The following is a 13,705-nucleotide window of genomic DNA, read 5'->3' on the forward strand; positions in this document are numbered from 1 at the left end:
CAGACTCCACCACCGTCTTGGCTCTGCAGATGAGGAAATACACTGGTTCAAACTACTACTTGGGCCTTGCAGTTAGGAACTCCGGCTGCCAAGATCTGTACACTGGTTGTTGCAACTCCCCCACCCGCCCATTCTCTATCGTAATTGATTCTCAGTGATTAGCCTTTGCAGATTCCCCTGCAAACCCATGGGGTGAGACTGAAGTCGGGCTCCCAGTGAGTAACCCACAAGGCTGGAGGAGCTGGACGTCCATCCGAGGCTTGCTTTTCTCACTGGAGAAACCATGGGCTCCAGGCAGAGGTCTTGGTGTGGTGCTGCACTGGCTGTGGGAGGGGCAGTGTGGTTAGCAAGTAGCCACCCCCCTTTCACTTCTAATGCAGTGTGTCTTGGTGTCTATGGTTCATGGGGGTGCTCCAGCCTCACCCCCAATTCTAGGATTCTCTCTGTGATGTGTTTTTCTTGAATAGTTGTTCATTGTTCCCCTGGTGAGGAGGAGTGAAATCGGGAACAATCTGTATCACCATCTTAGTAATGTCACTCTTCTCAGGATATTTGGGACAAGAAGCTTAGTAACCTAATGTTAAGTCATCTGTACAAGCCTCTGCCTCATAAAGAAGAGTGACTGAGGTGCTATTGTGGAGTGAATCCATGAGTGAGAGGTTAAACAACCTGGAGTTTATTTCTGGAGTTTATTTCTGTGTTACTTGAACTTATTTGACTCCTGTCTTCTAATAGGTTTTTACTAGATTAAGTTTTTGGGCCCTTCCAGTTCCAAAATTCTTGGGTTTTTCTTATTAAACTTCAAAATATCCACAATGCAAGAGCAGTTGATACGTATAATTTAAATATTTTATAATCAAAATATACATGTATAAATTATCAAAGATTAAATTCTACTCAGCATAATCTTAATGTTAGATATATTTTTGTCATGTTTAACTTTTAAAATTGGCCATCTCTTATTACATAGGAGTTTCTCTTAAATATAATATGATATTGACTAAATACCTCTTTATTCAATCAGGTTAAACAAGATAAAGTTTATTTCTTGGATATTATAAACTTGACCTAAACATGAGCTCCCACAATACTTCATGAAAATTGGTGAGATTTAAATATGTATGTGAAAATAAAGTGGGTATATAGCATCTTCATAGCTTAGTCATAAGTTATTGAAGTTATGGTTATTCAAATAAAAAAATCTGTTTAAGTATAAACAGAGATCAGTATTAGAATATATTTATTAGACATATGAACACACAGGAGACTGTTTTCAGAGCTTAAAGCAAATTTAATTCCCCAAACTTGGAATTTACAGATGTATCCCAGTGTGCTCATCATAGACCGTAGCAATAGCTTAGTTTTAATCCCTGAAAGACATGAAACACTTAAACACTCTGAGGGGAAAATATCATTAAAATAAAATTGAAGTTTGCATTGTTATTTGGAGAGATTTGTATTTATTGCTTCCTATAAAAGTTCCAAAAAGACTGTTACAAAAATACAAACATTGGCATGGGGCACATCACTTTATTGCTTGCTTTTAAAAGAGATGTTTGTGATAAAGTTTATTGACAGGGAAAAGAGCATTAATGATACCAAAAAGTCAAAGAGCATGAAGCAGAGATCTCCAGTGAAGTGACTTTATCAGATGGCAAACTTCCTCTCTTATCAGAGAGAACATTACACACAGCAACATTGGCACATGAAAGACCACACCATCTCCATGTCTTTTTATTCTAAACACAAATAGTTGTATTTAGAAAATATTAGTAATGTGCCAAAAAGTGTTTTTTATTTTAATTTTTTTTAAATCCTCACCCGAGGATATGTCCCCATCGATTTTTGGAGGGAGGGAGGGAGGGAGAGAGGGAGGGAGGAACATTGATGTGAGAGAGAAACATAGATAGGTTGCCTCCCATATGCTCACTGACCAGGGATGGAACTCGCCACCCTTTGATATACAGAACAATGCTCCACTGAGCAAAGCCCAAAAAAAGTCTGTTTTAAAAGACATTACAAAGTTATTGTCAGTTCAACAATAGGAGCATACTTAAAAGAATTATGAATGGATATTATAGTATTTACAAAGAATTCAGTAACGTGGGAAAATGTCATGATTATCATGTCCACAGAAAAGCATAGTACAAAATTGCACGTATAGTGTAATATCCACCATAAATAGCATTTACATATATGGATGCTAAAAATACTAAAGGAAAATATATTGAAAGGAAATGTACTAAAAGATCATTCATAGTTATCTCTTAGTGTGACCTTAATTATGTTTTTAATACTTTGCTATATTTTTCAAATGATCTTTAATATTTATTTTTTAAACAGAAGATGGTTGTGTATATAATGCAAAATTTAAAAGTTCTTAATCATGATGAAAATGATAGCCAGAATGATTAAAAATAAAAGTGAACCATTTAATTGGGGGAAAGAGTACCTCTGTGCTCAACTTAGATAAATGAGAGAATCAATTCCAGTTTAGAATAAAATAGGTAGTTTTTTAAAATTCAACAACTAGCTAAAAAGAAAAGTCTCTGTATTCAAAATGCGTTTCTTCCCCAAAAATAATCAGCAAGAGGCAGCAATCATTGTCTGTGTTCAGGACTGGAGTTCTAGTCTTTTCCTTTTTCTGTTCCTTATGTTTCCTCCTTCAAATTCCGACAACTCAGTGTTTGTCTGTGCTTTTGAAGCCTGTGCCATCTGCTCCATGCTGAGGGCCACTTGAGGCCATATTATAACGGGGTTCATTCTGAGACACCGCAACATAATTGTTAAGAGGACCAGTCTGGAGTCAGGCACCTCTCTGCAGGCACCTTCAGCACTTTGAAAGCTGCCCTGTTCCTCTACTTCTCTCTATCTCATTTTCCTCCTCTATACAATGGGGATTATAAGCTCAAAGGTTATACTGTTTAATCTCAAAGGTTATAATGTTTTAAGATGATTGAAGCGATATTCCTGTAAAGCTGCTGGTACCCACCCCACCCAACTCCAAAACACACAGTCTTCCCCATCTCATTTCATGTCAATTCAGTCCTTCCATTTGTTCAGGCCCAACTCCTTGAGGTCATTGGTTCTGTGGTTATACTCAACTACACTAATCCCATCCATCTTCCTTAAAAGGAAGCATTCTGAATATTTGAAGAAAGCTAGGAGGTCCCACTTAAATCTTCTCCTCTTCATATAAGTATTATGAGACCCTATACCTCTTCTGTTACACTCAGAGGTGAACACAGAGGTGGTCACTGCAGTAGACTTCCATTGCTGCAGACCAGCACTACATAAATACTATTCTAGCCAGTGCCATTCCATCATTGTGGAGGTAGAAAATGACCAGATTATGTTTATGATGTATGAGTTTCTCCCCCGCATTAGCTTCTTCTAAAACAGTCATCTCCTATTCCATCCTGTGCATTTCCCACAAATATAAGATAACTTCATTGAGACCCTGTCCTTTCAAGTTTAGAAATAAAATAGTGAAGCATTACAGTGGTAATGCTATGAGCTCTCGGGCTATGAAAGAAAAATAAAATTGTCCCTCTATAATCAGAAACACTTGTTATATATTTAAAGCATCACCTAGGTAATTTCCAAAAAATGTCTTTTTCCACTATGCTATCTCCTGCTGAAATTTTCCAGAATTTACAGCTAAGGAGAAGTCTCTCTTCCATGCAACCCCTTCCCACACTCCTCTCGGGCACTCTGCACTCTAAACAAACCTCAGCCGTCTTACTATGGAAACCCTCTGTCTCCATCTGCCACCAGCTAGGCTCTCAAGAACACAGAACTGACTCCACCTCACAGAGATTGTGTTGTTAAATGAACCTCTGGTGAATGGAAAACATCGAGTAGAGCCCTTGATTTGGTGAATCACTTTCTTGCTCTATGATTTTGGTAACCTCATTGCTCAGCCCTTTTTTTTATCATTAAAAAGCATGATCACAGCACAATATCTAGTAAATATCAACAGTGGGATCAGATAGCCTTGATAGGAGGCATTTGTAATGCATTTTGAACTCCTTACAAGACATCATCAATAGCAAGTATTTGTGAGTTAAAGAGTAAAGGCAAGAAGGTAAGAAGTGTTTAATAGCAGAACAAACCACTCATTGACTATTCAAAGTGCTCTCCATCAGATCATAACTCTCTAAAACCAGGCCTCATAGGCAAAATGAACTTTGCACTACCCTCAGGTTTATTACACATGTGTAGATAGAAGACAAAGTAGTAGCAGGAAGATGGTCAGTCTTATGGACCCTGAAGCAGAACCATACACATTGACATCAAAACAGATTTGCTGACCAGTTACTTTATGCCTCTAGTACAGGTTAGACCTAATTATCCAAATTGGATATAAGTGACATAAATATATACATACACACCTGCAGATAATGAAATGTTAATAAAAGTATTTTTCATTTCCACTTAAAAAGTATTGGATAGGAGAAACTTGCCAACGTTAGCAAATGAAATACAGAATGCCCAGTTAAATCTGAATTTAAGCTAAACAATGTATACCTTTTTAGTTTCCACGTGCCTCTAACAGTACATGGGATATACCAAAGAAAATTACTCATTGTTTATCTGAAATTCAAATTTAAATTAGTATCTTATATTTTATTAGGCTAAGATCAAAGTAACACGGCTGCCTTTAGAGTTCACATCAGTACAACAATGTGTTAACTGAAGTTTTGGTGCAGGCAAGAAAACATAAAAGGAGCCGGCTATGTGCCAAAGCCAGGGGCCAGGCAAAATGTGGAATTCACAAATAAAATGTACAAAACTTGGTTTCCTACTTCTAGGGCCCCTCGGTCAGAACAAGATTATAAAAAGGGGTCAGAGCATGCAGGGAATGAGAGAGGCTATTGTGAGGAACATTTCTATGGGGAAAGCGGGGCTTGAGCCTCACCTGCACTCAAAGTAATAGCATACTGCTAAAATGAGCACCAACATTTGGGGACTGGCTAAGTTTTCATCTGGTGTAAAGAGAAAAGCTTTCCCCAACTAAAAATTTAAAGGAGCAATAGGAGATGAAAATAAAACTGTTTAGATTGTGTCCAGTGATTGATAAGCATTCATACAGGATTGTGCAAAAATAGCTTTACGGTTGTGAGTACGTAAAACACAGAGTTTATTCTTGTATTATTACTTATTAATTATTGTATTATTTTCCATACAAACAAATATAAATCTAATTTTGCTCCATCTTGTGTATTGGCTATATTGGAACAGAGATCACAATGGAGCCCTTTCTGTGAAAACCAGATTGGCTGGAACTTTCAAGATAAATTAATCTGTGTTCATATTGATGAACCAAGGAAAATGCTATTAGCCACTGCACTCCGCTTGGCTGTGCTGCTCTTCTTTTGCTGTCCAAATACAGAGCTAGTTTCCATTTCAGAAGCATACACACCATTTTATGTATTTAAGAACTTATTGCCTGGCCAGTGTGGCTCAGTGGTTAAGTGTTGACCTATGAACCAGGAGGTCACGATTCAATTCCAGTACAGGGCATATTGCCCGTGTTGCAGGCTCAATCCCCAGTGGAGGGATGCAGGAGGCAGCCAATTAATGATTCTCTCTCATCACTGATGTTTATCTCTCCCTCTCTAAAATCAATCTAGTTTTTTATTTTATTTTAAGAAAAAGAACTTTTCATTGAACACTGTTTTTTGTTTTGTTTTTTTGACTTCTGATACTCAGAAAGAATGTGAAGGGACTCTACATTAAAAAAAAAAAGTCCCTCTAGCCCTGACTAGGAGCTCAGTTGGTTGAAACATTGTCCCTTACACCAAAAGGTTGCAAGTTCAATTCCTGGTGAGGGCACACGATAGGCTGTGGGTTCGGGAGTGCGTATAGGAGGCAACCAATTGATGTTTCTCTCACACTGATGTTTCTATCTCTCCCTCTCTCTCCCTTCCCCTTTCTCTAAAAAATCAATAAAAGCATGTCCTCGGTAAGAATTTATTTTTAAAGTTCTTCTAATTTGAGATTTTTTGAGTCTCCTTTGAGTCAGTTAGCAGCTTTTTCTCCAAAGAGTTCATTCAGTTATTTTTCCCCCATTTTTCATGCCAGTTACATCCACTGCGAAGAATTCCCAGATTCCCTTCTGCAAAGAAAAGAACACCGCTAGACCGATTAACCTCCAGAAACTGAGAACAAGAAAGACACATATAAACATATCTGGACTCAATAATACAAGCTATTGTAATAACGTATAACACAAGAATCTCCTGACCCAGCCAAAACATGATGCTAGCCAAGCATTGCACAATGCTGAAGGCAGCAGTCTAGTTTGAAAGTAAAACTAGTAGATAGTGTCAGACAGAATATACAAATTCCTGTAATATAATTATCTCACCGGGAATGCAAAAAAAAAAAAAAGAGAGAAGAGCCAAAATGTAGTGACCTGATCTGTTACATGTGTCTATCTTCTAAAATTTGCAAAAGTCCAAAATACATAGAAAGACCTCTCATATATTTCTATTATCTTTATAATAAATAATAACTAATGCTACATTTGGAAAAGAAGGGCAAGGTAAGCGCAGCTGGTGTGGCTCAGTGGGTTGAGCATCGTCCCATGCACCAAGAGATCACCAGTTCCATTCCTGGTCAGGGCACGTGCTGGGTTGCAGCTCGATCCTCAGTAGGGGGCATTCAGGAGGCAGCCGATTGATGTTTCTGTCTCTCCCTCTCCCTTCCTCTCTCTCTAAAAATCAATAAAAACATATTTTTAAGAGTAAAATTATATACAATACCGTGTAGCCTATCAGTGTTATTCAGATTTATATATCCAAAAGCATTACTTATTTTGGCTTTTCTTCTATCGTTTTTGTTGAGATATAATTGGCATATAGCGTTGCATTAGTTTTAGGTGTACAAAATAATGATTTGATATATATTATTTATTAGGAAACGATTGCCACTTAAGTTTAGTTAACATCCATTACTACACACTGTTACAATTCTTTTTCTTTTAATGAGAACTTTTAGGATCTATTTTCTTAGCAACTTTTAAAACAATATGGTATGTTACTGCACATTACACCCCCAGGACATTTATTTTATAACTGGAAGCTTGTGCCTTTGTACCTCTTGGACACCTTTCCCCATTTCACCCTCGCCTCCACCACCTCGGGCAGTCACCAGCCTATTCTAGGAGTTGCCTAAAGCCCTCAAGGGCCATGCATGTTGCTGCAATGGCAGGTTTTATTTTTTCTTTAAATTGTACTAAAACCCTAGTTTTAGGGCAATAACCAAGAAAGCCTATTTATTGTGCTTTTAAACATTTCGGAAAAGCTATGCACTAATAGCAACCAGTTCCTCAGACATTTAAAAAGAAAAAAAAAATACTATGTTAGTGGGTCACAAATTAGAAGCCCTGGCTGCCACTTCCTCACTCAATCTCGGTTCACGTGATTGCACAGAAACGTGAGAAGCTGAGAAAACCTGGCGCGTGCACACGCCATTGCTTCTGCACCATAAACAGTTTTGAAAAGGAGCGTTCGTGCCAATGACTAATTTCACCTTGGAGCCGTGGTCTAGAAGGGTCTCTAATCTAAAACACATTTGTCCATAATTTCCCACCCCCACACTTTCCCAATACGATGTTAATGTTTTTTTTCAAGTGGAATAAGCAAAATGGATGCAACAGAACCAAAGATTCAAGTTCCGGCTTGCCCATGCTGGTTAATCAAACAGAGCTTTCCAGTCCAGTGATTCAGGACAAACCCAGCTCTGCACCTATCTAGAACATTTATTTATTTTAGGTTCTATTACAGGCGTCACTTCGAAAGTTATTCCTAAAGCAGCTGTAATTGGAACATTCAATTATGTTTTTGAAGTGTTGGGACTTTCCTTGGTTTTAATGGCGATGGACTTAAGGGGGTCAGGCTTGTATTATTACAATTCCTCTTTCTTTCCATAGATTAAACGTACATTATTGTCATTTACATACACTATTGTTATTCTGTATAACTTTTTTTTTTCATTCAAAAACATTTATGAACAGGCATTTGAAAATTCAGACAAGTAGAAACAAAACATCAATATTCCTACCGGCTACCTTCAACTAGTTTTTCTGTGTTGGTGTTTTGTCTTCTAAGCCTTTGACACGAATGTGTGTCAAAAGTATAGATGACAAATATAACTGTACATATGATTTTTATAGCCTACTCGTCTCACTTATCATTCCATTAGCATTCTCCATGTCCTTACATAATCTTTATAAATTTTTTTAGTGGATAAATAATATTTTAATGAGTGAGTGTACCATGGTTCATTTAATCCTTTCCTTCTGAGTAGATATTCTGTTTCCACTTTTTCACAATTATTGATGATGATCCTATGAACTTCTGTGAGTGTAACGTTCTTTTCTATATTTAGGATTAGTTTATTATGGTAGATTCTCAAGGGTGGAATTACTGTGAAGAACTGGACTTCATTATAGTTTTCAGTAAGTTTTTTAGATACAACACATATGTACATAAAGACGCAAAACTTGACAAGGACTTTTATGAAAAAGTCATCCTTCACATCCATCCCTCCCCACCAACACACATCAACCATTTTTTCCTACTCGCCAAAGCAGAACGTGGTCTGGCCACTACTGCTGCCTTATCTTTTGGCTGAGAGAACACAAGCTTATGGACCTGGAGCAACCTGACATGTCTCTATTCTGATTGCTGCTCTGACAGGTGAGGGAGCCGGCTTGGCATGACAAGGGGCTGAAGGAGTGTCCTCACACTGCTGTGCACTGAAATGCCCCGCTCCTAAGGTCAGAATGTTAAACAACTTTTGACTTTTTGCCCCATAACATGTTTCACTCGATAGTCTTTCCCTGAGCTACCCAGTCAGCCTTATTCCAACAACCCAACTACCCACAGAATAATGACAAGTCAACTGTTCACCTATTTTGCCCTCCCTGCAAGCCCCTTCCCTCTGGTAATCACCATCTGTTCTCTGCATCTATGAGGTTTTGTTTTGTTTTGTTTTGTTTGTTCCTTTGGGTTTGGTTTTTTTTTTTTAGAGTCCACATATAACTGAAGTCATACGATATGTCTTTCTCCAACTTCACTTAACATATCATCAAGGTCCATTCATGAAGTCATAAATGGCAAGGTTTCCTTCTTTATATGGCTTAGTAGTATTCCATTGTGCATATATACAACAGGGTCAATTATTCTGAAGGATATTGGCCTATTATTTATTTATTTGGTGGGGAGAGAGGTATCCTTTTCTGGTTCTGGTATCAGAGTACTATTGGCTTTGTAAAATGAGTTTGGAAACTTTCCTTTATCTTCAATTTTTGTGGAAGAGTTTGAGGAGAGTTATTAAACTTAGTCCAATTATGTTTAAAGTTAGTATTGATAGATATGTACAGATTGCTATTTTGTTAATTGTTTTCTAGACGCTTTTGTAGTTACTCTCTGTTCCTTATTGTTATTTCTCTCTTCATTGTGGTTTAATGAATTTCCTTAGTGTTATGTTTAGATTCTTTTCTTGTGTGTGTGCGTGCGCGCGCGCGTGTGTGTGTGTGTGTGTGTGTATCTACTGTGATTTTTGCTTTATGCTTACTGTGAAGTTTTCATATAACATCCTATGTATATTACAATCTATTCTAAGTTGATAGCAACTTAAATTGTAACACAGTCCAAAGTTCTATATTTTTATGACCGCATTTTGTTTTGTTCTCTTGCTGCTTTTAAGATTCTCTCTTGATCATTACCTTTTGACATTTTAATTGTAATGTATATTGATATGGATCTCTTTGGCTTCCTGTATCTGAATGTCTGTTTCCTTCTCTAGGTTAGGAAGGTTTTAACCATTATTTCTTCAAATAATTTTTCTGACTCTCTCTTCTTTTGGGACCCCTATAATGCAAATGTTATTCTGCTTGATGTTGTCGCATAGGTACCCTAAGCCATCTTCACTTCTTAGTTTTTTTGCTGCTCTGTTTGTGTGAGTTCCAATGCTTTATCTGCTGTCTGCTAGTCTTCAGGTCCTTTTCAGAGAGAGTTGCTCTATATGGGCTATACTTTTAGTGTGTCCATAGGAAGAGGCAAGTTCAGGATCTTCCTTCACTTCCATCTTGAACCCACCCTCCTGGTGTTTTTTCTTATAAGGGCACTAATCCTATCATGAAGGCACCGTTTACATGACCTCATCTAAACCAATTTTCTCCCAAAGGTCCCATCTCCAAATTCTATCACATTGGAGGACAGGACTTTAACATATGGACTGAGTGAGGGGACACAATTCCACACATAGCAACTGCCTTCCTCGTTCTCAATAAATGATTATGCTCCTTATTTCATGTAGAAATTGAAAAGAGTGAATTTCTACATGATCCCACTTCCAAATTTATCAGCACTCCCCATTTTAATTCATATGCCATTCACCTCTCCTGTTATAATATATTATAATATAATATAATATATTATAATATAATATAATATATTATATATATATATTCTTATAGAATCAAATGCTCTACTTGTGCAATGGGCTCCATATTTTTTTCTTCACTGAAGAACCCTACTCCAGCAAATAATCCTCTTTCTCCTGCATTAAAAGATTTGCCTCTTGCCCTAGCCAGTTTGGCTCAGCAAATAGAGCATTGGCCTGCAGACCAAAGGGTCCTAGGTTCAATTATGGCCAAGGGCACATACCTTGGTTGCAGGCTCCTCCCCAGCCTGGGCCTTGGTTGGGGTGCATGCAGGAGGCAACCAATCAATGTGTTTCTCTCACATTTATGCTTTTCTCTGTCTTTCCCTCTCTCTTACACTCTCCCTGAAAAAATCAATGGTAAAAATATCCTCAGGTGAGGTTTTAAAAAATTTTTTCTCCTCTCTATTGAATTATTCCCAGAAACATAAGACATGTGATAATATCTTTAATAGTGATAACCACTCCATTAATCTTACATATTCCCATAAGCTATTGTCTTTAGAGCAAAACATAGGAGTTCGCTATACCTACTCCCTCCATCTCTTTTCCCATTCTATCTTGGACCCATTTCAAATGGGCTTTTATTGCCACCACTCTATCAAAAATACTCTTTACAAGGTCATCAGCAACTTCCTCATCAATAAGCCCAATCATCAGCCTCCATCCTGTTTAATCCACTGGCAGTATTTCACAATGCTGATGACTCCCTCTGCTGAAATACTTTCTTCTTAATTTTGGAGACACAAGTCACTTAAGTCTCCTACTCCATTAGCTATTTTTTCCAAGATCTTTTGTTGGACCTTCCTCATTACCCCAATGTCTAAATGTCAGAATGTCTTATAGCTCAGTCCTCAGACCTCTTCTTTATCTATACTCATCCTTAAGAAAGCTCATGCAGGTCCTCAATTTTAAAATCATTCATGATCTAATGATTCTATTATTTTTATACTTCCTTAAAGATTTACTCTAAAAGTTGAATAAAATAATGGAAAAAAAATAAGTGGAAATGATACACAAAACATCTAACATATATTGTATGCTAAGTAAATGTTAGGTGTCTCTTTTTCCTTCATTTTTTGAAATCATTCTTGAATCTTCACATTCATGAATTTGCTTGACAAGTATGTATATAAAATGTATTAAATATTAGCCATCAGTCTAGCTATTAAGATAAACATTCTCAAGTCTGATAAAAAGAGATAAATCATTAAATAACTCATTTTAGTGCAGTGTAAAATGTGCCTGGGAACAGATATTCAATTAACTGTTGGTAAATAAATGAACAAATGGTTAAGTGAAAAGCTTCTGTATCCATGGCTAAAATAGAGAAGGGAAGAGCTGGGAGATAGCAAGTAGAACACATAGACTCTCAAATAGTAGAATGGCGTCATGGTTTTGGTGCCTCAAAAAATAGTTTCAAAATGGGAAAATCTTTGGCAATTTATCTTTATAAACATCCAGTTCCATTACTGGCAGTATATTCAAACTGTTCCATAAGAAAATGCCATTAGCACAAAATAAAAAATCTCATAAGTCCTCCAGATACCCTTTGACTATTTCCTTTGCTGAGTTTCCAATAGGAACTTAATTGTAAGATAAGGCAAAAGCACATTATACCATCCTGGCATTTTTCCAATTTCAGAAATATAGACATCATTAAAGTTAACCTGAAAATAGCATAGCTACCTATCATCACTAAAATAATAGTTGCCTATCCAAATGGGGAGCTTGATTGATCATGGGTTCTCAAAATACCATCAATGATTTTGGACAAATGTTTTATCAATGACAAATTGGCCATAAGGGAAATATGATCACCTTGGAAAAAAAGGCACATATCCAACTTCTAGTTTCAGTAGAACTCATTTGAAACTATTTTCTAATCTTAAATTTCTAAGTACACTTCTGTTAAAATAAATATTAAAAAACTATTTAAATTAGATTTAAATAAATCCTCTACCGGATAAGATTACTGTTTTAAGTAACCCACTAATCAACTCTCCAATTTTATGGCAATAATATTATTGGCAAGATTTGGAAAGTGGTTGATGGCATCAACCACAAAGCTCTGTATAAGTACATATTATCACATTAGGGGCGTAGAGTTTTGATTTTTAAGTTCACTTAAGTTCTGACCTTGAACTGATCTGATTAATACTTTTTCCTGTAGTGGTTGTATTTCATTTTTTTTACAACACTCAGTGGGAACAGAAAATATTCCATTTATAATTAAAGGCTCTAAGTACCTAAGATTAGTGTTATTAGCACACACACACACACACACACACACACACACACACAAAACCCTATAAAGTTATCTCTTAGATATGCTCCAGAAAGTAGGGTGGAGGAAAGTTCTGTAGCAGTTTTAAACAGTGTTTCCAAAGAGAACCCAAGAATTTCAGAGCTAAGTAGATCACTGATCACTGAAATGTTTCTGCTGAATTAATGTTAAATGTTCTTTTACTATAGAATTAGATACTCACAAATACACTCATACTGGCACACAAACACCACCACCACACCATGAAGGCTCATTATGCTATGAACTTGTTCTCAGACTACCCACCCCATCTTTTTTTATTGTTGCTTATTATTTCATGTTATTGTGTATTTTGTAGCTTCATTATTACCATGAGATCTGTTTTAATGGCACATTCATGCAGACAAGTTTTCGAGTTAGTGTTTCTGTTTCCTTTGGAGAAATACCCAGAATTGGAATGCTAGATCATAAGGTAGTTCTATTACTATTTTTTGAGGAATCTCCATTATGGCAGTGCCAATTTACATTCTCACCAGTGGTTAATAAGGATCCTTTTCCTTCACATCCTCATAAACATTTGTTATTAATAGTCATTCTCAGAGGTGCAAGGTGATATCTCATTGTGGTTTTGATTCCCAATTCCATGATGATTAGTGATGTTGACACCTTTTCATGTACCTGCCCTCTGTATGTATTCTTTGGGAACATGTCTTTATCCTTTTTAAACAGATTTTGTTGTTGTTATTGGGTTGTATTGCAAATCCTATATAATATAAGGCTAATATGCAAATATACCAAAGGGCAGAACTGAACAACCGGTCACTATGATGTGCACTGACCACCAGGGGGTGCGTGCGGAACATGGCAAACGTCAACTGTGGCGGGTTGGTGGAGCAAGTGAGCAGGGGTGCCAGACCAAGGCAGGATGCTGGTCGCTGTCATTGGGGCAAGCCTCTGGTGGTTACTGAAAATTTTTTGCTC

This window comes from Myotis yumanensis, unplaced genomic scaffold, assembly GCF_028538775.1.
Source record: "Myotis yumanensis isolate MYYU_CA2020_CCGP unplaced genomic scaffold, mMyoYum1.0.hap1 SCAF_15, whole genome shotgun sequence".
Lineage (NCBI taxonomy): Eukaryota > Metazoa > Chordata > Mammalia > Chiroptera > Vespertilionidae > Myotis > Myotis yumanensis.